A 25,529-nucleotide genomic window follows, 5' to 3' on the forward strand; every position below is an offset into this window, starting at 1 on the left:
AGATCCATCTACACGCCTGACAGTAACTCAGCCGGGCTCCTTGGAGGATCCCAAAGGCTGGCTTTGCCAACTTGTTAGAAAGCAGAGTGATGCCTGGACCCATGACTTATGAGGAAAGCAAAGAGGGCCCTCAGTGTGAATTCGGAGAAAGGGAGAGAAGTGAAGCCCCAGCTCCACTCCACACCCCCTTCCTGTCTATAAATAACCCCAAGTGTCGCTTCAAAGGGGACAGGGAGCGCGGGAGAGGGGCTCCCAGGGCCGGTGGGTGGGGGCAGCGGGCGCTGCAGACCACGCCCCCCACCCCGGGCGAGTTTGCATAAATAAACAAATCCAAGCCGTCGGCCCTGCAGGAGGTGGAGGAGGAGCGGGGAGGAGGAGAAGGGAGCGGGGCGGGAGAGATTAGTTTGGGAAGTAGCACGGATTGCTCATCCGATCCGTGCAGCCGCAGCCAGTGTGTCAAGTTACAGAGGCGCCGGAATCAGCCCCAGCGCTCCTCGGCAGCGGCCACGACCCAACTCTGCCCGTGGGGCCCTCCACGTGCACCCCTTCGCCCCGGGACTGAAACTGGCTCGCCCGGGAGACGGGAGACACCAAGCAGGACAGACGGCGCAGAACCAACTCCAGGACTCTGCAGATACTTGAAGGGAAAGACGGGGCGGAAAGGAGAGCCGGCCAGATTCCCCTAACTTTCCTGGACTTGGAACGTTCTTCGAAGTAACTTTTTTTTTCTTACCTGGGTGTACCCCAGTTACTGCTGGTTGTGTTTTTTCGGCTTTCCCCCTCCAGCTGCTATTTTTTTCCATCCTCTTTGCCGGGAGCCAAGGATAGGGACATTTTCCAGCGACACAAGCCCTTTCCCCCTGCCCCGCAGCTTGGCTCGCGCCTTTGGACAGCGGCTCTCGCCTTTATTTATTCTATTTATTTATTTATTGGTTCTCAATACGCGAGGGGATGGTAGCAGAGCGCTCCCGCAAAGCGACAGCCGCCGGTGCCCGCGGCCCTGGGGAGCTGGACGCGCCCGGGACGGTGGCGCTGGCGGTGGCGCCGGCGGAGCGCTGCGCGCGGCTGCCGAGCCCGGGGTCGTGCGGGCTACTGGCGCTGGCCCTCTGCTCGCTGGCGCTCAGCCTGCTCGCCCACTTTCGGACAGCCGAGCTGCAGGCCCGGGTGCAGCGCCTGGAAGCAGACCGTGGGGAGCAGCAAATGGAGCCGGCTATTTTGGGACGAGTCAACCAACTGCTGGATGAGGTCTGTGCTCTTTGTTGCTGCCTTTTATCCCTCCCCGCGGCGCCCCCTCGCTCAGCCTCCAAACTCTGAACCAGCCAGTGCCCGTGTGCTCTTGCTCTTTCCGCCGCGCCGTGCGCCCCGGCCTCGCACCAGTTGTCTGCGGGAGGGGTGGGGGCAGGGACAGACGCCGTCCTGCAGGGTGCCAGGAAGACCCGGGCGGCTAGCGCGGGACCCCTCAGCTCCAGCCTCTGGCAGGCGTCTCCCGCGTTCCGCGCCGGAATCGCCCTGAGCGCGCGGGGCAGGTGGAGGAAGGCAAGGCGCGGAGGCGCGCAAAGGCGGCCAGGCGCCACTTCTCCCTCCCGGCACCCCGCCAGGGTGTTGTGAGAGCCGCCCAGCGCCCACGCGGTGGGACTTGAGCCCAATGGCCGGGGCCGAGGCTTGCTGGGCCCCCGCGGCCCTCCCCATCTATCCCTCGACGATCAGTGCTGCCTTTTATTGCCATGCTCCTTTGGGAAGAGAGAGGGAGTGAGTTATCCAAGAGGCTGAGGGGGACAGGGGGGCAGTCCTTGCAAGCGGTGGTGTCCTGGTCCCTGCCCAGAACGCTAGGGCCCAGGTGTTGGTCGTTCTGGTTCTGCTGTCCTTGGGCATGAATAAGCCCTTACCCTTTTGTTCTGAAGCTGGGTTTCTTGTCCCTGGTTCCCTGGAATGGTACCCAACATTTTGTGTCGGTGTATCTTTCTGGGAAAAGGATGCTGAGCTTTCTCCCATTTCCAAAATGTCCTTGAATCCAAGTGTATTAGAAGCCACTAGTGTCTCTTAGGGCAATCTCGGGACTTCATGAAAAGACCACAGGAAGTAGGGACATACAGTCTCATTAGTGCCACCAGAGTAAAGGCTGGGCCAGGAGACCGTGAGGCCTGGTGACTTCTGAGAATCTGGACAGCACAGGGATCCAGGGCCCGGATGAAGGGGAGGACCCACAGGTAAAGGCCACAGCAGTCTGGGAAGAACTCTTGGAACAGGCTGGCCGTGGAAGGTTTCCCAGGGGAAGAGCTGTGAGCTCTTACTTAGTAGGAGGTGGTATGGAACAGTGAAGAGCAGGAGGTGGAGCCCAGCAGGCCTGGTTTTTATCCCTACTCTGCTACTTAAGCTGTGCAACTTGGGGTAAATACCCTAACCCCTCTGAGTTCCACTCTACCATCAAAACGGTGGTGATGACAGCAAGTGTCAGAGCCCAGCAGTGGGTGCAGTGGGTGCCGATGGTGCACCAGTTCCCCACAGCCAGGCTCTTCTTGGGTGCCTCTACCAGGCAAAGCCTGCTCCTTGCCAAAATAGCTCTCCAGGGTGATCTCGGAGAGTGAGGTCAGAGGGCCAGAGCAGACAGGGTGGTCACAGGACAGGTTTACTGATGCCAGAGGTGCACCCATGACTGCTACTTTCAGCTCATTCCCGTGCCCCACTGGGCCTCAGGGAAGCTGGAGGGCTCTGTCAGGCCACCCAAGGTCCCCTGGGACTCTGAAGGAAGCCTCTGGACTCAGCAGTGCCGGCAGGCGGCCTTTGCCGGCTGGCTGACAGTGCACGTGGGACTGCTGGGTGGTGGGGAGGGTGTCAGGACAGTGAGGGCTGCCCCAGGGATCCCTGGGGCCCTGGCTGCTGAGGGACAAACATCTGACCCTGGATGTTCTGCTCAGTTCCTCTCTGCATCCTCTCCCCTTCCTGGCCCCTCCTGCTGGCCAGGGCATGCCCCAGCCTTTTCCCAGATCTTGGCTTCCTCTGCTTAAGACTTAGCCAGGCCAAGCATCATACTCTCAGGGCCTTGGGGCTGACAGTGTTATTATCTGCCAGGCTGAGTCCTCCTCTCCAAATTCCTACTGACTTCTAGACCCCCGTTTTACAGATGGGGAAACTAAGGCCCAGAGAGGGGCAGTAGGTTACCCAGAGTCATATGGCAAGATCCAGGACTGGAACCTAAGCTTCCAGTGACCCAGCCTCCAGTGCCCTCCCCACTCTGCCCGCCACCTTCCTTTGTTCCTCCTCATCCATTCATTCGGCAGTTGAACCTGAGAGCCAGCTGTGGGTCAGGCATTGTGGGGGCACACTTCTGCCCTTTGGAACTTACAGGCAAATAGGACACAGAGAAGAGAATGGGCAGTGACCATGTCGTGTGAAAAAAGCTACGATAATGGAAGCAGAGGAGATCTGGGGAATGGATTACCATGCAGCTACCCGATGGCAGGGGCTTCCTGGGAAAGTGATTTTCAAGTGAAGACTTAAAGGGTGAATAGGAGTTTTCCAGGCAAATGGGGATGAGTACGGGGCAAAGGGAACAACTTCTGGAAGCCAAAAGCCAGAGAGAGGGGTTTGCCTTGGGGAACTGAGTGGTGAAAGATATGGCTGGAGAGAGACAGGCAGCCTAGGTCAAGAGGGGCCTTAGAGACAGTTCATTCTTTGTAAGAGCACCGGAGAGCCGTGGAAGGGTCTTGAGGAAGGCAGCGACGTGCGTAGAATGAGTGGAAGAGCAGGGCAGAGCAGGGAGGCCAAACAAGAGGCTAGTGCAGCCAGAGGGGACTGTGACCTGGGCAGGGGCACTAGTGGAGACAGGGGAATGAATGGAAATGGCAGGCGCAGTGATGGGACCTGAGATCAGTAGCAGAGGGCGTTGGGACCAGAGGGAGGGAGCGGTCCTGTGGGTAGAGGGGTCAGGTGGTCTAGTCTGTAATGGCGATAACCCCAGGAGGCCTCCCCTGGACGGGGCCTGCAGTCCAGTGGCTCCAGAGGGACACTCTAAGGTCTGCCCTGTCCAATACGGTAACCATTAGTCACATGTCACTCATTATATTTAAATAAAATAAAATCTAAAATGTAGTTCCTTGGTCACATTAGCCATCTTTCAAAGAAGTGCTCAATAGGTACCTGTAGCTAGTGGCCACCAGATAGACAGCGCAGCCATGGAACATGCATGTCACCGCAGAAAGGTCCACGGGATGACGCCATGCTAGGAGCGGGCAGCTTCTGGGCCATCACAGGTGTTCAGGAGCAAGTGGAGGCCCTTCCTCCACCCTTTGCTTTCCTAGATCTGTTCTCCCAGGTCAGAGCAAAGGGCAAAGGTGAGGAAGGGTGAGGAGAGAAGTGAGAACTGGGACCAGTGGAAACCCCCGGGTGGGAAGACCTGGCAGAGGAGAGAGGGCAAATGGTTTTGTTGCAGAATGATTCTGTGAAATGGCCATGCAGAGGGTTCGTGCCTGCGAGGGGCACAAAGTCACCCCATGTGCCAGGATTCCAGCTGGGCTTTGCCAGCCTTGTGGCCTTAGGTACGCTATGCCCTGCACCTGTACCTCAGATTCCTTCTCTGTAAAGGTCTGGAGAGCTCCCGGGGACCCGGGGCAGGCAGTGCATCCTGGAGCAGGTGAGCCCAGGGCCACTCCCTGAAGGCTGGAGGCAGGGCATCGGGCAGAGCGATCCTGGGGAGGCACACAGCCTGGGCAACGGCCTGGAGGCAGGAATCCAGGGGCACATGCACACCACTCATCCCAGTGGGGAAAGCAGCATGCTGGGGGCAGAGGCTGTGACTGTGAGACAGGAGGAAGAGGGAGCTGGCAGGCCAGGCTGAGGGTACCCAGTGGGGAGAAGAGGCTGGAATGAGGTGAGCTGGGGCTGATGTGAACAGAGGCCCAGATCTGAGTGGCTGAGCCACTGGGAGGGGTGGGTCAGGCCCAGGAGAGGAGCATGGGGGCAGGAAGCCAGCTCAGGGGAGCTGGGAGTGTGGCTTCCAGGCCTCAGCTCCAGTTCTTCCCCCATCAGCGCCTCTCTCCTGGTCTGGGACCCTTAATGAGCGCTCCAGCTGCCTGTTACTTGATTTGCTTGCTGTAAAAAAAGAAACTGGAATGGCCCAAATGGAGGAAATCAGATGTCACCTAGGGCTGGGCAGACGGTGTGCGGTGATAGAGAAGAGGGTGGAATTTAAACTTGCCAAATCCATTTTGCAGGCCAAGGGGTAGCAAGGGGTGTCAGCAGCCTCCTTCAGGGTGAACGTTGAGGGATGCCAGGCAGACTCCCCATCCCCAACAGCAAGAGTAACAGCAGCTCTAATAGGAGTGTCCCGCATTTATAGGGTATGTACAATGGCCCATTGCTACGTGTATTATCTCTTTCACTCCTCATGACTTCCCTAAGGATTGATACTCTCATTGCCCCATTTTATAGCTGAGAAAACTGATGTCACTGTACCTCCATCTCACTATCTGTGATCCAGTTCTTTGGGTGTTGAGGGCATTTTCCACCCCAAGAAACCCCTGGGCGAGGAAGTGGTGGAAACTTCCAAGCTAAAATGTTGAGGGAACCCCAGGCAGATGCCCTCATCCCTAAAAATAATAGCAACCATTGTAACGGGAATGTTTTACATTTATAGAGTGTGTACAGGAGCCCCTTGTTGCGCCCTTTCCAGGAGCATTTGGAGGAGAGATCAGAGCAGTGGCTGAGAGATTGGGGCTCTGGATGGGGTCCTCTAGGATTGAGGACAGGAGCAGGCTCTTAAAGGGAGAGTGTGTGAATGGTGGGGTGTGGGCCTGTGTAGAGTGTCCTGTGTACATCACAGCTGCTTGGACCTCAGTTAATGGACAGACCTTAGTTCCAGGTGCCCTCAGATGCAGCCAGCGCTCCACTGAGTCAGTCCTAATACTACTCCTCTTTCCACGCTGTGAGTAAATGACTAGTCTTATGGGGAATTAATAGAGGGAAGATCCTCAGAGACCCTTGAGTCCAGTCCCCTCACTCTACTGATGAGAAAACAGGTCCAAAGCTGCCCACCAGGTATCAGAGGAGCTGGAGGTAGGACCCCTGTCTCCATCAGTCACCTCTCCTCCACACCACACCTTCTCCTTTCGGGACAGTAGTAATTGTCTGGCCAAGTGGTGGCCAAGACAAGGCAAGTGTACACTCCACTCTCCATTTCTTGGCCCTCAGCAGACATTATTAATCGATTGCCGCACCCTTTCACATTGAGTTTACATACAGCTTTGGAATCCTTTTCAACACTGTTCCAGGAAACTGCTACCCAACTAGCAAGAGTTGAGGTTCAAGATAAAGAGCTATTTCCTGACTCTAATTAATTTTTTAAAATACTGAGCAATATTTACTATAGATAAAACTAGGGAGAGCTGTTAAAGTTTTATTGCTTCTCCAAAGGCTTTAAAACTAGCAAGTAGCTCCAAACCAGACTGAGGACCTCATTAAGTAGCCAGCCCGCGTAAGAAGATGGTGGGAAAAAGTCAAAGCATCTGAAACAGTATGCCATCTGCCTTATGCACAGTTTCACAATTTGACACCCTCAGAAAGATGCCTTTTCCCCTTATTCCTAATCATTCCAGACTTGCCCCAGTGCCCTCTGGAAAGTCTTCCTAAACCACCCCGACCCAAAATGGGCCCTCTCCCTGCTCCGACTTCCTGCAGAACTGCCTGGCCATGCCAAGCATCTAGCTCAGAGAAGGAAAATAGGGCACGTGCTGACTTTTCTTACCCGAGAACCACGGCAGGCATTACTAATCACTCAACACATGCCCCGTGGGTCTACCTAGGGCTCAGAGTCTTTCTCGACACAGCTCTCCAGGCTGCCACTCCCAGTCTATTAGAGTCAATGCACGAGATAAAATCTATCTGCCAGCCATGGCTCAGTTTCAAACACATTGTGCAGTGTGCCCTCCTCTCCATTGCCTTTAAACGTCTTGTCTCTCCATTTGACCCCATACAACCCAGAGGCAGGGATAGGAGGTCACTGGTCTCTGAGTCCTTGACTGAGTCTTGCCTGGGGCTTTGCACAAAGTAGGCAGCCCTCAGCAGTTAGTTGCTGATTTAAGATCCTACTGCTGGAGGCCAGTGAAGCCGTCTCAGTCAGCTGTCCTCTGCCCACTGCCCACAACCCAGACCCAGCTGTCTGCTCAGCATTTGCTCAGGGGGTGTGCCCTGGAGCTGGGTGTTTCGCAGCAATCAGTAGAGGATGAAATGATTAACTCCTTTTCAGTCAGAGCTGCAACCCCTGGTCCTGGCTGAGAGTGGGGATAGCTGAGTGTGATGTGTCCCCACCTGTACAGAGCAGCTAGGAGCATCCATCCCCTCCCATCCCCTACTCCCAAGGGTCAGGAGCTTTGTCTTCACCTGCCCAGGCTGCCTGGCATGTTTTTGGTTGGGGTAAAACAGTACAGTGGGCAAGCCCACAACACCTCTGCTGCTAAATAGTTGTGTGACCTGAGTCTCGGTGTCCTGATCTGAAAAATGGGGATAACATCCTCCTCACAGAGTAGGTGCAAGATTCAGTTAATAGCAACTGTAACCATTGCCACGTCCCTCATCATTGGTGGAGATAAAATGAGGCTGTATCGTGTCTACAACTTTTATTAATAGCTAATATTTATTAAGCGCTATCCAAAGAGCTTTACATCTGTTAGTTCAGTTAATTCTCACAATAATCCTATGAAGTAGTTATATTTTTACTCTTCCCTTCTTACAGAAGAGAACGCAGAGGCCCAGAGAAGTTGCATAACTTTCCCAAGGTCACACAGCTAGTAAGTAGCAGAGCCAGGTCTTGAACACAGGCAGTCTGGCCCCAGAGGTGGCATTCAGAGCCACATGTGTATATGATCTGTATAAAGTACCATATTTCACTGTCAGCTGAGGTAGGTTACATAGGCCAGGGCTAGGGACCTGTTCAGTTCAGTCTGATTCAGCTCCCACAGAGGTGGCATTTACCGAACTGACTTGGCATCAGCTCACATTACCATCTTTGTTGCAAGAATGGAGCTGAGAGGGGGCTTCCCAGGGGGCTTCCCTGGTGGCGCAGTGGTTGAGAGTCCGCCTGCCGATGCAGGGGACACGGGTTCGTGCCCCAGTCTGGGAAGATCCCACATGCCGCGGAGTGGCTGGCCCCATTAGCCATGGCCACTGCGCCTGAGCGTCCGGAGCCTGTGCTCCACAACAGGAGAGGCCACAACAGTGAGAGGCCCGCGTACCGAAAAAAAGAAAAGAATGGAGCTGAGAATGCCTCTTGATACAGCAGGCCTTGGTGATGAGGACCCTAGAAAGTCTCTGTCCAGCCTTGGCTTCCAGAACGTTTGGGCTTCCAGGAGGGGTGAGTTAGGTCTTGTCTCTTGGACATTGAACTGTCCTCTAGGAAGCTTAGCCCCAAATCTGGCGTTCACCCCTCGGCAGAGCAGAGTCGTCTGGGCAGAAGGTTTTGCATAAGCTCCAGCTTCAGGTCTGTTTTATCACCCTGCCCTTTCTTTTCTTTCTCCCTCTTCTGTCCTGCTGCTTTGCTATATAATGTGTGTCTATCTGTCTGCCTCTGTAGCCTCCTGAGTGTCCCCTTTTGGAGCAAAATAGGGATAAAAGTTCTATGGTAACTAAACTTTTTAAAGTGACTCTCCCCTCCTTCTCTCATGTCTGCACACCCTCAAAGGCCTGTCCCTGGACTGGTGATGGTCAGGCTGCATAGTGGCACCGGCGGAACTTTATAACACACCAAAGCTGACCTCCTTCCCCAAACCCTGATGTGAATCCCCGTGGGTAGGGTCTGGCAGTAGGCTGTTCAACAAACTCCACAGCTGACAGTACTTGAGACAGAGAGTCTATCTGTTCCCCTGAGCCAGGAGCATCCTGTGCAATTTGCCCCAGGCCCCTTGCCTGAGTCCTGAGCAGTGCTTCAGGGGCTGATGGTGGCAGTAATGAGGGTCATGATGAGATGTCAATAAAAATCCTACCGTACACTGCACAGTTTGAAAGTATGGGAAGGTTAAAGAAGCGGAAGCAGTGGGATTTATTTTTTTGGAGCGGGGTTGTTGGGTTTGGGTTTTGGTCTTGGTTTTTCAAAAAATAAAATCAACTTTGCCCTCCAGAAGAAAGGAGGTTTCAGCAGAAGCCTTAGGAATCCTTCTCCCACCTCTTTTGGATGGATTCTGTCCCTCCCAGACCAGTCTTTTTTTTTATTATTATTCAAACAGGAAGTCACAAAAATTGTAATCATCCTCATCAGTTCACTCAGTCCCATGTAATTAAATTTTTTTTCATCTTGATCTTTTGTTAGCACTTTTATGAACTCATCAGTTTTCCATTAGAGTTCTGAAAATGCTTATTCATTCAGTTCAGCAGTATAGTCAGTTACCAGAAACCTGTACTTGTCAGAGTCTTTTCCATGAATTCCTTGAAGATGAAACCCTTTTATAGAAACATTTTTGCAAAAGCATCAGAGTACACCCAGAACTGTCTGTAAAAGACAAAAGACTTAAAAATGACCACGGGGGCTTCCCTGGTGGCTCAGTGGTTGAGAGTCTGCCTGCCGATGCAGGGGACATGGGTTCGTGCCCCGGTCCGGGAGGATCCCACATGCCGCGGAGCAGCTGGGCCCGTGAGCCGTGGCCGCTGAGCCTGCGCATCCGGAGCCTGTGCTCTGCAACGGGAGAGGCCACAACAGTGAGAGGCCCGCGTACCGCAAAAAAAAAAAAAAAAAAAAAAATGACCACGGTTAAAGATTTGATGAAAGTTCATAATAATGCAATTGACAAGGAAATTTAGTTATTTCTGAGATATACATTTTAAAATAATAACTAGAATTATGACTTATAACATTATACGAGAACATATAAGATTTTTAGGAATTTCATGTAATGTCTGAAACATTTATATTCAGAAGCAGTCTTGTTGAGTCATCCGTAAGGAAAGGAAGTCAGCAGTTTCCTCCAGGGGAAACTGAGGCCCGGGTGTGGGAGGGGCTGGGAGGGCTGGGGCAGGCTGGGGTCCCAGCAGCGTGGCGGGCAGGCCCCAGCAGCAGAGGCACGCGGACACTCCCCGCTCCTCTGCAGCCTCCTGCCCTGGGTGTGGGCCTCCCTGCAGAAAACTCTCTGTGGCCCAAAGGGCGGGAATGGGTCTGCTGGCAGTGGGGACTCCTCTGAGCCTTCAAAGAGTGAGGGCAAGCCGAACACAAAGAGGCGGAACTGCCTGCCTGAGAGGCCGGGCACAGCCTTTCCAGGGGACACTGGGCCCCTGTCTCCCCTCCTGGAGGCTATTGTGGGTTTTCCCGAAATCCCACATGGCTGGAGTCCACACGGGCTGGGCCTCCTCAGCCCCCTTTCCTCTCCTCTCACCCGTCCCCAGCCTCCCAGGCCTCCTCCATGCCTGCAGTCCAAAGCAAAGTCTCCGTCTTTCCTTGGCTCGGGCATTTCCTGCTGTGGGCAGCTCTCCCGGTCTACCTGCCCCCACGCCCGCCCCCCGTCAGGAGGCTCATTCCTACCTGTTCTTTTCACGTGGCATGCAGGATCCCAGTTCCCCAACCAGGGGTGGAACCTGTGCCCCTTGCAAGGGGAGCACAGAGTCTTAACCACTGGGCCGCCAGAGGAGTCCCCTACCTGTTCTTTAAGTTCAGCAGGGGAGGGCCTGCTGCCCCCAGAGGACACATCTTCCCCCCAAAGGCTGTCACAGGGCCTGGGATTCTGCCATCCAAGGGACTTTACACCTGCAGTCACCTCTTATGCTGCAGATGCCCTGTGAAGGTGCCTCTTAAGCCATCACTTGGAGGTTTTCTACATCAGGTCATGCTCTGACAAGGTGGCCTGTAAGGCAGGACAGGAAGGGTGACCTCTGGGGACAGGGATGCAGAAAAGGGCATGAGCTGGGGCTTTTCCAGGAACAGCCTTAGTGACTTCCCTGTGAGCTGGCACTGAGGTTTCCCAGGGGTAGGGGGAGACTCGGTGACATGGGAGGGGAGGGTGGTCCCGCCTCCTCTAGCGTCTCCCCACTCCACGAACTCAGAATGTTAGAAAGAAAGGAGTTATGTGGTCAAAGGAATCCCCGACAACACCCCTGATTCTCAGGCTTACACTCCCTCAGTGACGGGGAGATCATGGCTATTCCGTGATTAGACAGCTCTGGCTGCAATGTTGTGTGTGGTTTTCATCTCGTCAGAGCTCCAGACCCATTCTACACCTGTCATCCCGCTCCTCCAGCATGTCTCGGCAGCACCTCACGTTCAGCGTCTCTAAGCTGAGTAGGAAGTCCGGCCCTCCCCAGAACCTCTGCATGCCCAGCGCTGGCGTCCAACTGCACCGATTCCATGCCCTACCGACTGCACCTTCTCGGCCTCCCACAAACCTGTCTTCTTCTTTGTCTCACTGCCTGCGCCTCCCTACCTGAGCTACCCTTGGCTCCCCCAGGCCACGGCAGGATCCTCCTAACTCATTTGCCCCCATTCACCCTGCCCTGCCCTCTTCATCATCCACATGGCAGCCAGGGTAATCTTTCAAAAACTAAACACGATCACCACATTTCCCTGATTACAGAGACTTCCTATTGCTTCTTAATATGGTCCATGAGGCCTGCAGGTCGGGACCCTTGCCACCCTCTCTAGCCTCATGGCTCTCCTCTGCTCACTTTTTTTTTTTTTTACATCTTTATTGGAGTATAATTGCTTTACAATGGTGTGTTAGTTTCTGCCTTATAACAAAGTGAATCAGTTATACATATACATATGTTCCCATATCTCTTCCCTCTTGCGTCTCCCTCCCTCCCACGCTCCCTATCCCACCCCTCTAGGTGGTCACAAAGCACCGAGCTGATCTCCCTGTGCTATGTGGCTGCTTCCCACTAGCTATTTATTTTACGTTTGGTAGTGTATATATGTCCATGCCTCTCTCTCGCTTTGTCACAGCTTACCCTTCCCCCTCCCCATATCCTCAAGTCCATTCTCTAGTAGGTCTGTGTCTTTATTCCTGTCTTACCCCTAGGTTCTTCATGACATTTTTTTTCTTACCATATATATGTGTTCGCATACTGTATTTGTCTTTCTCTTTCTGACTTACTTCACTCTGTATGACAGACTCTAGATCCATCCACCTCATTACAAATAACTCAATTTTATTCCTTTTTATGGCTGAGTAATATTCCATTGTATATATGTGCCACATCTTCTTTATCCATTCATCTGTCGATGGACACTTAGGTTGCTTCCATGTCCTGACTATTGTAAATAGAGCTGCAGTGAACATTGTGGTACATGACTCTTTTTGAATTATGGTTTCCTCAGGGTATATGCCCAGTAGTGGGATTGCTGGGTCGTATGGTAGTTCTATTTGTAGTTTTTTAAGGGACCTCCATACTGTTCTCCATAGTGGCTGTACCAATTCACATTCCCACCAACAGTGCAAGAGGGTTCCCTTTTCTCCACACCCTCTCCAGCATTTATTGTTTCTAGATTTTTTGATGATGACCATTCTGACCGGTGTGAGATGATACCTCATTGTAGTTTTGATTTGCTTTTCTCTAATGAGTAATGATGTTGTCCTCTGCTCACTTTTGAAGTCTAGCCAAATGACTGTACACGGTCATGGCTAAGAGCACAGACTGCGGAGCCAGATTTCCGGGTTCAAGTCCAGCTCTGCTAATTACTGGCTGTGTGACACTGGGCAAGTTGTTTAACCCCTTTGTGCTTTGGGCTGTATCTCTATCAAATGGGGTGATGATGATAAGAGTATCTCCATCTTATGAGTGTTGTTTTTAGGATTAAAAAAAGTTAAAACACGTGCTTTGAGCAGTGCCTGTCTCTCCAGTAATAGATGTTGCAATCTCCCGAAAAGAGCCCGTCTCCCCTCACCCCCATTCGCACAGGCACAGGCATACAGAGAGGGTCATGGGCTCAGAGCCAGGCTCAGATCCTGCCTCTGCCCTTCTTGGCTGTGTGCAAGTTAATTCACCTGCCTCTGTCTCCGTTTCCGCGTTCATGAATGGGCTGCTGTGAGTGCTGAGTGAGTAAATATGTGCAAGACTCCTGCCTGGTTCACAAGAAGCACAGTATTACACCAGGTCTTAGCCTGTTTCCCCTGTACCTGGGCCCCTCCCCTGGTCAGTTGATGCTCAGCCTCAGATGTCAGATCAGCTGTCACTTCCCCACGAAGAACCAACCTAGTCGGTACCCCAGGACTGGCTCTCAGCACCTGGCCCTCACTGGCCAGAGCTCTGATGACAGTGGCTGCCTCACATGGATGTGTGTGGTTTGGAGACTCTTATGTGACCCTCCCTAGAGAGTAAGCTCCATGAGGACAGCCTCCACGTCTGCTCCGCTCACATGTGGGTCCCCGGCACTTTGCGTGGCTCTGCTGACATAGATGCTTGATACCCATTTGTGGAAGGGAAGGAAGTGGGGGAGAGTCTCTGATTTCCGTCCGAGCAATCTTGCCCCCAGCCCCTCCCCACTCCACTGGGGGGGACCCTGCTTCACCCTGCCCTGGGTCCATGGATGACCTCCAAGGCCCTGAAACCGGAGGTCCTAGGCCCCATGCTAACCCGGCTCCCACCCACATCTGCACAGTCCAGGGCCCAGCTCCTTTCTCCCTGGCAGCAGCAGAGACTTAGTTTAGCTGGAAGAACTTTCTCATATGAAGGCTGGAAAATTCACACAGGGACAGGCGCCTCCTTCCCCGATTTTCTGATCTGTAGAGCCTGGAGCAATATCTCTCCGTGGTTCTGGTGAAGCAGGGTGGCAGAGGCAGCTCGTGGCATCTGGAGGATCCTCCAGCCCCTGCTTCATGGCCCTGGGAGTCTATGATCAGACGCCAAGTCCGTTGCACAAAGAGAACGGGGGAGGGAGGGAGAAGACAGTTCCTCAGGCCCCCCATGGCACCCCGTCCGGCCCCCAGCACACAGGCTCCCAGAGCAGACGGGGCAAGTCCAGTTTTGGTGGGGGTGGATTGAGTGTCTCCATTTCCTCCGCTTCGATTTCACTCGGCTGCCTGCACTCCGGGGCATGCAGCCACACGCAGGCCTGTCCCCTTAACAAAACCCATCTGTCCCTCTCCTGCAGTCCCTGGGATTTGGCCCACAGAGCCAGCACTGTGCAGCCCTGGCCCTGCCTCCGTGCCTTTGCTTTTCTCCCTGGATTGCCCTCCCCCACCCTCATCTCCATTGATCTGAATTCTTCCCAAGCCCAGGCCAAAGCCCACCTGGGACCACAGGGATAGATCCTAGCGGGGGACAGGCCTAAAAGTAAGTAATTTGGTTCAAGTGTGGCTCAGAGACACCAGACCAGGCCCTGCCCTCAAAGGGCCAGCTCAGTCTCCAATGGGGCACCAGCCCAATAGCAGCTATGGCACAGGGTAATGAGAAAGCTCCAGCAGCTGGGATGGAGCACCCACTCTGTGCCAGCATTGTGATCAGATGCTGGCACAGGGGCCAGAGCTTTGCCCAGCATGGTCATTTCAATGGGCAACTCCTTCCTTCAACTTCTAGTTCTTGTGGTCAAAAGGCAGGGCTGCAGACAGGGCTCCTCCATCACCCTCTCCTTTGTGGGAAGAGGGGGTCTGAGTTTCCCAGGAGGGGGAGGGGCGTGACCACATGTCAGCAGCAGTGCATGAGGCCAGGCCAGCCTCACTGTGGCAGGTGGAAGGAGGCAGGCCTGGCACCAGCTCAAGAGAGAAGTGGCCTTCATCTGGCCGCTCAGAAAAACAGGCTGGCACAGCAGGTGCTCACCCTTCTTCACATCTGGACCCCTCTTTTTGTTTTCTGGTCTCATCTCATTTTATCCCTCCAGCTGTCCAGTATGGTCCAGTGGATAACTAATAGTATTCCTATTTTGTGGATGAGGAAACCAAGGCCCAGAGAGGTTACATCTCTCTCTTAATACACAGTTAGTGGGAATGCTGAGACTAGACCCCAAGGTCCTGGCACTCCCAAAGATAGCTCAAGCACATATCCATACTGCCGAGCTCCCCATGGAGTGATGCTTCATCGGGATTTGGGGGCCAGCTGTGCTAATCCAAAAGAGAGTCCCATCACAGCCTCCAAGGGCAGGTGGGTTCTAATAGGAGTCATACACTAATATCAAAAATTAACTATTAAATGCTAAAGCACTTAGAACCGTGCCTGGTATATACTGCTCTATCTGTGTAGCTACTGAATATTATTTTTAATATTAACTCCTATCTAATAATTCCACCTGGTAAGTGCTTCATGGTTTCCAAGGCACTTTCCATGGCAACACTTAAGAGGTTGGCAGGTGGGTAATACCCCCATTTTGCAGATTCTCCGAGAGGGCAGGTGCCAGGCTCAAGGTCATGGCTGTGGAGTGAGGAGCTCACCTGGCCTCTGCTATGGGCTCCCTCCTCACACCACAACTTGGACCCACCCACATACTACAGGGGCCCAGGTTGAGCCTGAGCCCTTTAAGAGGCCTGTGGCTGAGTGTGGGGAGGGAGTGGGCCCTCAACCCCAGGCCAGGCTGGAGCTGCATTCTCTGGGGAGAGTAAGTGGCCACTTGGCATTTTCCCTTTGATACTGATACAGGCATTTTAATAGCTGTAATGATCAGGCTGGTGGTATTTCAGCTCTGGCCGTGTGGGGCATTCCAGGAGGCCCTGGCTTGCAGCAGGGGTGAAGCAGGAAGGCTTTTCTGTCCAGGGCCGCTGAAGGTCCACCCCAGGGCCTCAGAAAGTTTTACACCTGGCCCTGAGCCTCAGCCTGGGGATTTCAAACCAAGGGTCCCAAACTCTGATGCCTAAGGGGGCCAGGCTGGTGACCTAAGTCGGTGAGACTGGCCGGGGGTGGGGTGGTACTCTGGGTAGCTGGACAGCACATGCCCACCTAAAAGGGGCAGCCATCACTCAGCACCACCCGATTGTTACCACAGCCCAGTGTCGCCGGATCTTCCCATTTACAAGAGAGATCAGGGCCTCCCTGGTGGCGCAAGTGGTTGAGAGTCCGCCTGCCGATGCAGGGGATACGGGTTCGTGCCCCGGTCTGGGAGGATCCCATATGCCGCGGAGCGGCTGGGCCCGTGAGCCATGGCCGCTGGGCCTGCGCATCCGGAGCCTGTGCTCCGCAACGGGGGAGGCCACAACAGTGAGAGGCCCGCATACCGCAAAAAGAAAAAAAAAAAAAAAAAGAGAGATCAGAAATCTAGACCTACATGACATCTCCTAAGCAACAAATATTTATTGTGCACCTACCATGTGCCAGGCCATGTTGTAGGCGCTGAGGATATAGCAATGAATGAAACAGATCAAAATATTCATGTCCTTGTGGAACTTGCTTTCTAGGGATGGAGACAATAAGCAAGATAAATAAGCCAACAACAACAACAGAATCTGAAGGAGAAAATAAAACAAGGAGGAAGGCTAGCAAGTATATTGCAGAAGGGCGCTGGGGACCAGGGTGGGGGTGGGGGCCTCATGGAGAGCGAGCCAGGTGGAGGGAGGGTAAGAGCCTGGTGGGAGTGGTCCAGGGGAGAGCAGGCGAGACACCCTCCTTCAGGGAGTTTTTCTAGGAAAACAGCTAAACAGGGTCCATGAGGATTTTTCATTTATTTTTTTATGGTGGGAGGAAGAGCAGCATGTTTGCATAAAGGTTGCATCAGGGGTAGGCAAGCGACCACTAAATCCCACTGGAAGGCTATTTTTGTAAGTACGTTTTTTTATGGGAACACAGCCGTGCTTATTCTGCTTTTCGCCTACGACAGTAGAGCTGAATGGTGGTGACAGAGATCATATGGCTCACACAGCCTAAAATATTTACTAGCTGGCCCTTCACAGAAAACCTTTGCTGACCCCTGGTGTAAGTGACCCAGGATAAGGGCTGGAGGGGGACTTGCCTGCGTGCTGGTGGAGGGTTGGCCTAACCTGGGAGCACAGATGCAGATGGGCGGGTGTGCCTCGGGGCGGGAGCCTCTGGAAGGGCTCTTCTGTTGCTTCTGTTTTCTTCGCAAGGTCATCAGGTGACAGTGACATTGGGGTTGGCGAGAGAGAAGGTGTGAGAACTACTAGGACAGTGAGATGGGGGAACTGAGGTATGCTTGCTGGGCTTTCCTCTGAGATAATGATCATGAATGAAGTGAGGCGGGTCAGCAAGGCTGGGCGCTTTCCCCAGCTTCATCTGCTGCTTGGGTGCTGGAGTGGGGTAGGTGGAAACATTGCATCTGCCAGGTTTGTGGCGTGGCCGAGAGCATGTGCTGAAGGGGAAGGGCATCAAGGCAGCCAAGGGTGGAGCCTGGGGAGTGATTATAGTCACTGACCACAGAATTAGAGCTGAGAAGGAGGGAAGTGAAGCATGGCAGGCGAGGAACAGTGGAAAGGTGAAAGGACCCATGAATTGAAGGACCGGGGGCTGGAAGGATCCCTGGGGTTGAGTATTAGAAGGAATGAGCTGCAGACGAGGGTCAGTGGGTGGGGCTGAGGCCCAGACTCTCAAAGGGCTGCGATGATGATGTTCCGATTGAATGCTTTCCAAAGATAACCACTGGGCGGGCCAAGAGAACACACCCACAGCCTGAACGTAGCCAGTTTCACACCTTTGTGTCCCTGGTGGCTTTGTCTCCTGCCCCTCCTGATGGATGCTCCTGATTCCCGGATCTGCCTTTCTCACCCAGGCCTCTCTCCTGAGTGCTGGAGCCACATGTGCCCCTCCCACCTGGACCCTTGCACTAACTCAGCTTGTCCTCAACCAAAGTCATTACCTTCCACAAGCCTGGCCTCGCCCCTGTCCTTTCTCCACGGGGGCATCTCAGCCACCCACGGCAGAGCCCGGAGCCTACCCCCTCACCAAGTCCACCCCATGCTCTGTCCATTCTTCCTCCTGCATACCCCTTCCCATCGCCCGCCGCTCTCCGTCATGCTGCCAGGCCGTAGCCTGGACCACCAGCATCTCTTGGTTGGATGGGGGACTGACAGCCTTCAGAGAGGAGCCTCAGCCTCCAACCTTCTCCCTGTCCTCGTCTATTCTCAGCATGCTGCTGGAGGGCCCTTATACCAGCCCGATTTGACCACGTGCCTCCTCTGCTTCAAACCCTTGGTTGGCTCCTTCGGTCTGGACCCTTACCTGGGCACATAGGCCCCCATCACCCACTCAGCATTCAAAGTCTGCAGTCAGCTGGACACTTCTCAATGTGCTTCTCCCACGTGAGGCGCAAGCCCCTTTGCCGATGGGGATGGTGTCTTGTTCTCCATTTTGCAGTCTCTCAATTAGTAGGAGCTCCATGTATATGAGATGAATTGAACAAAAATACTGAACTTGAAGGTGGAAGACCTGGAATTTAAGCTCTCTGTGGCTTACCTGTTCAAGGCAATTCCCCTTCGCTCTCTGAGTCTCAGTTTCCTTTATTGTAAAATGGGGCTGATTTGTGGCCTGCCTATTGCACAGGGTGACGGTGAGGGTCAAGTGAAGGCTCAGGGAATGTGAAAGTCACTCCAGGTTTGCCTGAAGCGGAGGTTTGTGAGCAAGAGACTTATCGGATCAACATTGGAGAGAGTGAGGGAGGCAGGGTGGGTAGAGGGTTGAGCCGTGATGCGGTCACGACAGAGGCCTCAGCTGGTCCCGTGGGGCTCTGCAGCTCATCCTGAATTGAGGCCTAGGGACCAGACGGTATCTATGAGTAATTGGATGCGGTTGTCGGGGGAGTGGACATGACCCTGGTCAAGGCAACTGCTTAAGGTGAGAGTGGTTCCTAGAGGAGCTCAGCCATCAGCAGCCAACATAACCTGGCGCTAAGGGTGAGTCCTGACCCTCTCCTGACTGGGAGACCCGGATGGCTCACCGCAGCATCCGTACTAGCTCTAGATTTTTATGGCTGTCAATAAGCCATGGACATGTCAGGAGTCTGTGTGCTGCTAAATTCAAAGTCTCTGCCAGCGCCCAAAAGATCTGCCCTCCCACCACGTTCCCATCCTTCCTTCCTCACCCAAGTCCTTCCTGCCACACTGTCCCCTATCCTCCTCCTCAAACACTTGGCACACAGTCCCATCACTGAACCTTCACTTCTGCTGTTCCTTCTGCCTGGAACACGCTTCCTTCACATCTCTCTACGACTCATTTCCTTACCTCTGCCAGCTCTCTGCTCAAACGTCCCCTGCACGGAGAGAACTTCCCTGACCCCCGAGTTTAAAATACCACCTTCCGTCACTCTCCATTCCCTTACCCTGCTTTATTTTTCTCTATAGTGCTTATTGCTGCCTGGGTTATATATTCATTTGTTTCTCTATTCATTGTCTGTCTCCTCCACTGGCAAATAAGCCCCTTGAAGAGCCCACAGGTTGTTGGTGGGAAGGGATGTGGAAGCAGGTATGTACAGTCCCTTCCTTGGAAAGTGATACTAGTGAGCTAGGCTCAGAGCTGGGCATCACAGGGCCTTCCACCAGACCTTGTCCTGGGATGTCCTTGGTTTGCCCGGTGGCCACTCTGTGCCCACCTCAATAGTCATCCACCTAGTATTTGTGTGCCAGCTTCCCTTTCTGAGTGAGGGTCTCCCCTTTGGGACATTCCTCGCTTTCTCCTCCTCCTGTGTGTTTTGACCTCCAGCCCCCTTCTGCCCTCCCCTCAACACTGTCGATCTGCCCCTCCCCCAACACACACACACACGCACACACACGCACACACAGGCACACACACACAATGGCTGAGCTCCCTCTTCCAGGAGAGTTTGTACACACCCTTCTCCAGCAGGATGGAGTAGACTTTATATCAAAAGACCTGAGTTCTCATCCCACATCCACCACATACTGATTGTGTGACCTTGGGCAAGTCACTCAGCCTCTCTGAGCCTCACTTTCCTTCAGCAAGAAATGAGGTCACTATTTAACCTACCTTAGAGTTTGATTATGAAAAATAGATGTGATTCCCTGTAAAGGCACCCAGCTTAGCGCCAGTACACGGTGGGCGCTCCGCAGACATTAGTTTGATGTGAATCCTCAGGAAGCTTTCCTGACCTTCCCTCTCCACCACCAAACCAGAGGTGACACCAAGTCCTATGACACCTTCCACGTGACTTCCTTTACCTCTCACCCTGAGTGGCAGAACTACACAGTAGTGAGAAGCCATGTGCTGGGGAAATGCTTGCGGGGAGCCAGCCGGCCTTCTAACCGGTCCACAGGTCAGGGTGGGGACCACAGTGCACAGGACAGCCAGTCACAGCCAGCCACACAGTACAGGCCCCATGGGCCCAGATCTTCCAGTTTTTCAAGAGAAGTTAGAAACACAGACTTTCATGTGAAATCAGCCTCTTCAAAACACTGGGGACAAATTCAATGAAAAAAAAATCACTGGGGGAACCAAATAAAAATACGTCCAGGGTTTCCCTGGTGGCGCAGTGGTTGAGAGTCCGCCTGCCGATGCAGGGGACACAGGTTTGTGCCCCGGTCCGGGAAGATCCCACATGCCGCGGAGCGGCTGGGCCCGTGAGCCATGGCCGCTGAGCCTGCGCGTCCGGAGCCTGTGCTCCGCAACAGGAGAGGCCCCAACAGTGAGAGGCCCGCATACCGCAAAAAAAAAAAAAACCAAAAACATCTAAAGGCCAATTTGGCTCTGGGACTACCAGCTTCTAACTGCAGCACTAGCTTCAGAGAGAGGGGGTCCAAATCTCAGCCTTCCTCCCCTGTGACCTCGGCCAGGTTAGTCTCTTCTCTGTGCCCAGGTCCCTGACCTATAAAATGAGTGTAATAATAGCTAACATTTATTGATGCCTCCTGGGCACCTTTCTTTCTATGCACCAACTTCTTTGATCCTCTCAGTAACCAGTAAGGTCAGGACTGTTATCAGCTCAGGGGCCAAGAACTGCTAGGATCCCAGGCGGTCTGACCCCAGAGGCACACCTGTTAACCTCTGTCTTCCCCCCCACCCCCCACAATCCCCTCCCTCGGTGGTGGTGAGGACCGAGGCGCTCAGCGCCCAGCGCCCTGCCCTTTCCAGGTGTCAGGGCTGGCAGGTGTGTACCTGTCATCGGTTCATCTCCACGGAAGTGGCAGCTCCTTGAGGGCAGGCGTCTCAGTCTTCTCGTTGCCGCATCTTTGGGGCCTTCCAGATTGGCCCAAGGATAGGCAAGCTGGTGAGAAAGGGTTCTGATGGAGGGACAGAGGGCCTGCCTGTACCTGGCTCTGTGAGCAACACCGGAAGAAAAGAGGTCACTGTCCCTGCCCCCGGAATCCATAGGTGCCCAGAGCTAGACAGGAAACAATTAGCAGAGAGCCAAGAAGAGCAGGTCGCTGTGCCTGTGAGCTGCAGGAAGGCCACACTGCTTTATAGGGTTCCGTGCTTGAGTTAATTTCCTTCAGAGCTCTCCGAAGACATCAGACCCCGAGGTTACCAAGATGGGACCTCTCCATCTGCTTCTTATTATCCAGATGCCTGGTGGCCAGTCTTTGATCCAGGACCAGTCCCCCTGCCAGCCCCCAGGCAGCCCCTCTCCCCCGCCCCCTCTCCCTCCCACCCCCCAGCCCCCAGCCGCTTTCCAGAACTTGGCGTTTACAACTCCCAGTGACTGTTCTTCTCTGTCTCCTTGTGCAGAAATGGAAGCTCCACTCACGGAGGCGCCGGGAGACCCCGAAGACGTCTCCAGGGTGTCACTGCCCGCCAGGTAAGGAACCCTGCGAAGGGGTGACAAGGACGGGGACACACACCAGAGGCCCTCTCAGTGGCCGTGCCACACCCTGTTCAGAGCGTCACTTTTCATTTGGAAGATGGAAATGACGGTGTCGTTGATGTTCACCCTCCATGTACCAGTTGATGGGCCCCATCCCCCATCCATCATTCATTTGCTTATTCAAGCTTTCATTTATTCATCACCTCTTCTATGGGCCAGGTACTGTGCACACCAGGCTGTGAAATCAGGCAAGATAATGGGTGTGGCAATTTGTGAGGTGTTTTGTGGAGTTGAAGAGAAGAGAGGCCCCCCACTGTGCCTCTTGCTCCTGGCACGTAGTGGGTTCAGAAGCGCTTGTTACCCAAATGAATGAATTACCCTGTAATTGCAAAACCTTGCCTGCCCCAGCTAGGTGGCTTAGGGGCCTGTGTGTTCACTGTCTGGTATCTAGGCCACACACACACACAAACAAGCTTAAGGTTGCTGGGTGATGTGGTGTGATCAAGCTGACCAGTCCAGTGTGGATTCCGAGTCTGCCTTTGCCGTTTCCTACCCTGTATGGGCAGCTCCCTACCGAGGACGTGTTCCAGTGCTCTTCCCCTATGCTGGGTGGCCCCCTCCTTACCACATCTGCTCATTCAGTCCCAGCTGTGGCCTGGGTCCCAAGCACAGAGGTTTAACTGCATTGTCTGCAGTTAGTAATATTGACAAGTCATGGTTTTCTAAGTTACCCACCATCGTTATTAAGCTACAAGAATGACAGATGGGCAAGTTGGGCAAGTTTCGCGATTGCCGTGAGTCATGGGAATGGGTTGCACCCCTTTGGGGCTGAGGGAGGAAGCTGAAACAGGGTGTGGGGCAAGGTACCCCTCCCAAGGAACCGCCGAGGGTTTGCCCTGCTCCAGGCCGCTGCCAGCTCAGAGTGTGGCCCTGAATGCCCGCTGAGGCAGGACACTCCACTGGACACAGGGGCCGAGGAGCCCTAGGAGCCCCCACTCAGGGTCCCCAAGCCAGGGACGAGAGGCCGACAGATGCTGAACACGTGGGAAATGGAGGGACCACATTCACTGGAGAGTGAGTGGGCTGAGTCACAGTTGGGAGTCACAGTTCAGGTGCCACGGGAGCTGGTGAGACCGCGACGGGATTCAGCTGGCCTCAGGCAGAAGAGGGTCATCTGGGTTAATTAAAAGGGTGTCCAGAAGCCCTGGGAAGCTCCCTCCCTCCCTTGGGGTCCCAGAGATTGAGCCCTGGGATCTGGGATAGCTTTTGGGGAAAGAATGCCAGGATTAATGAGATGAGATGAAGGTGAGGGTGTGTTGACGGGGCCTGGGCAGAGCAACCGTGTGCATCGAGGTTTGTGGGGCAGCCGCGTTCAAACCACCGTGTCTGTCATCCTCGTAGCTCTTGGTCCGTTGCAGTTCTTGCTTGAAGTATAGAATGCTGGTGAAGGGCAGGAGACTTGGAACCATGGAAGATATAGGTTTGAATTCCAGCTCTGACATTTACCAGCTGTGTGACCTTCAGAGAGTTATTTCACCTCTCTCTGCCCCAGTGGCCTGGTCTGAGAAATGAGGATAATACCCGCCTTGCAGGTATATGGCAGAGGTTCAGTGAGGTCCTCATAGAGAGTACTTAGTACTTAGTACTTCCCTGATTCCTAGTGAACACTACTGTTACTTTTTGGTTTTCTCCTCGATTCCTCTTGCACCTTAAAGATGCACTGAAATCCTTATCAAACACTGTGTCCTGGTGTCGGGGGCACATTTACGGGCACACAGGCTCGTCCTTCTCCCTTCCTCGCCTGACTGGGTTTCTCATGTCCTTCCTCCATTAAAGTGGGGGCCTACCAATAGGTCTCCATTTTGTGCTTGGGAGAGTCTGAGTCGGATGGTCCTGGGAGGCTGAGAGCTAGGAAGGGATGTGGCAGGAGGGAGGAAGGACTGGAAGAGTGCTCCAGCTCTTGGATGGTGAGGAGGAAGCTGTGGAGCAGCCTGAGCAGCTCAGAGGTGGTGGAGAGGAAGGATGCTTGGAGGTGCTGGGGGGGAAGAAGGGCTTGACACTGGTCCTCTGTGGGAAAGGCCACCAGCAGGGACTGAGTTGGCCAGGAGATGGGAGGAGAGTGAGCAGGGGAACCTGCGAGGGGTGTCCCGAGTGTTGGAGAATTCCCCAGAGGGCAGTTTGGCCCGAAATATAGAGCTGAGAGCCAGGTGAGCAACACCAGGAGAATATAAAGGCCCCAAACTGAGGCAAAATCAGAAGGAGAGTAAGATGCTCTCCCAGTTTTTTGCAGAGTCAGCAAGGGAGGACTGGAGGGCTGCACAGAGTTGTCTCAGACAGCAGAACTACAGAGTAAAATGCATCTCCTAGGATGGGCTGAGTCCTGCTGGGTCCCTGAACCTGCCCCCTCTGCCCAACCTGAGACTTCGCACCCCATGGTAAAGGTACCTCCTCCACACTAAGGCCTAGGCCACGTGGCTGCCAACCTGTGCTGAGTAACAGCGGTTACTGCCCCTGCCCCTCACTGGGCACCCACTCTGTGCCAGGCACAGTACTGAGCACTTGACATTGATGGATGACCTTCCCTGGAATGCTGGAAACAGGCACAGTGGAGTTCTGGCATTCTGAAATGTCCGTGGTCCCCAAAATCAGTAAAACATCACTCTCATCCTTGTATGTGAATCATGCATCTCCGATTATTTCCTTAGGGTCAGAGTTTATAAACCACTTTATGAACCATTTTAAGGCTCCTGATGCTTGCAGAAGGACTTACACAATTGTAAAGTGCCGCAAAGCATTATTCACTTTTTTTCTGGCCAGCACCTAATATTGTGCTCCACACATAGTAGATGCTCAATGAATGTTCAATAAATTATCATCAATAATCATTCCTGGGTGATTGGAAGCTTTCCAGTGTTCTCCATCTGACCTTTGGTGGGCTTCTGACGCCTCTCCCCCTCCGAGACGGCTCTGACTCTTGCCTGATGCTGAAATCACTTGCTGTTAGGACACAACAAATAAACACACACTCTTCCATCCCACTGTGACCACTGGATTTGGAACCTAGAGCCCCAGACCTGTGCCTGCCCCCAGTTTTCCTCTGCAGCCAGCCGGGCCAAGGCTGGAGCCCTGTGGTGGGTGTGTTCTTCCTTGTGGCAGCCTCGGGCCCCTGGGCAGCATCCAGAAGGCTTGGGACACATAATCGTGGGCAGAAAACCCACCTCTTTCCCTTCCTACTCTGACCTCGCCAGTATCCTCCCAGGATCCTCCCCGTCCCAAAATAGCCACCTACTAGCTGAGATCTGGCTACATCCTGCTTCTGGGCTGCATGCACTGTTTGCCAAGGGAGGGTTGGGCCTGCAGCCCTGGGATGGGATGCCAAAGGTCAGGCCTTGTTAGAAGGGTCACAGTGGCCAGAAGTTCAGAGGAATAGGTGTGGGCCATTTGCAAAGCGTATGGCCTGGTGGGACAGGAGAAGGGCCTTGGGAAGACATATACAGGCTGTGGGACTTTCTAGGCCACTTGAGAAGAATACACAGATCAGGGAAACTCCCCATCCTCTGTCCCTGTTCTCAGTAACAACCGAGGAGCAGGACAATATAGGCTCCAGTCGGCAAGGAAGCAGCTACTTCAGGCCCGCCACGCTGGGGCTGGGCGGGGTGGGCAACAGGCAGGACGGTCCGTGGTTGCACACACACAGGGAGCTGTGACCAGCTGAGCCGCTGGAGCAGATCCCTTCACAAGCTGGGCCTCATCTCTAAGGCGAAGAATAGGCCAGAGTCATGTGCTGACCACCAAGCCAGAGGTCTGGACTGCAAGAGCGAAGGCAAGGGGGTGATATGGTCAGGTTTGAGCATGAGTGCCATCGCCAGCACTGGTCCACAGGATGGATGGAGGGGAGAGAAGATGCCTTCAGCCAGGCTAGTGGGAGGGGCAG

At 53.9% G+C, this 25,529-nt stretch overlaps 1 protein-coding gene across 1 annotated transcript in view; it reads left to right on the forward strand.

Moving 5' to 3' along the window:
- Positions 1-21,586, forward strand: part of FAM241B (family with sequence similarity 241 member B) — a 157,429-nt gene extending 135,843 nt beyond the window's left edge. Inside the window, exon 5 of the transcript XR_014293255.1 lies at positions 21,520-21,586. The gene's annotated coding sequence lies outside the window, so the exon portion shown is untranslated. The remainder of the gene's footprint in view (positions 1-21,519) is intronic.
- The last annotated feature ends 3,943 nt before the right edge of the window (positions 21,587-25,529 follow it).

The sequence above is a fragment of the Mesoplodon mirus genome (genome assembly GCF_964341445.2).
Source record: "Mesoplodon mirus genome assembly, chromosome: 2".
Classification (NCBI taxonomy): Eukaryota; Metazoa; Chordata; class Mammalia; order Artiodactyla; family Ziphiidae; genus Mesoplodon; species Mesoplodon mirus.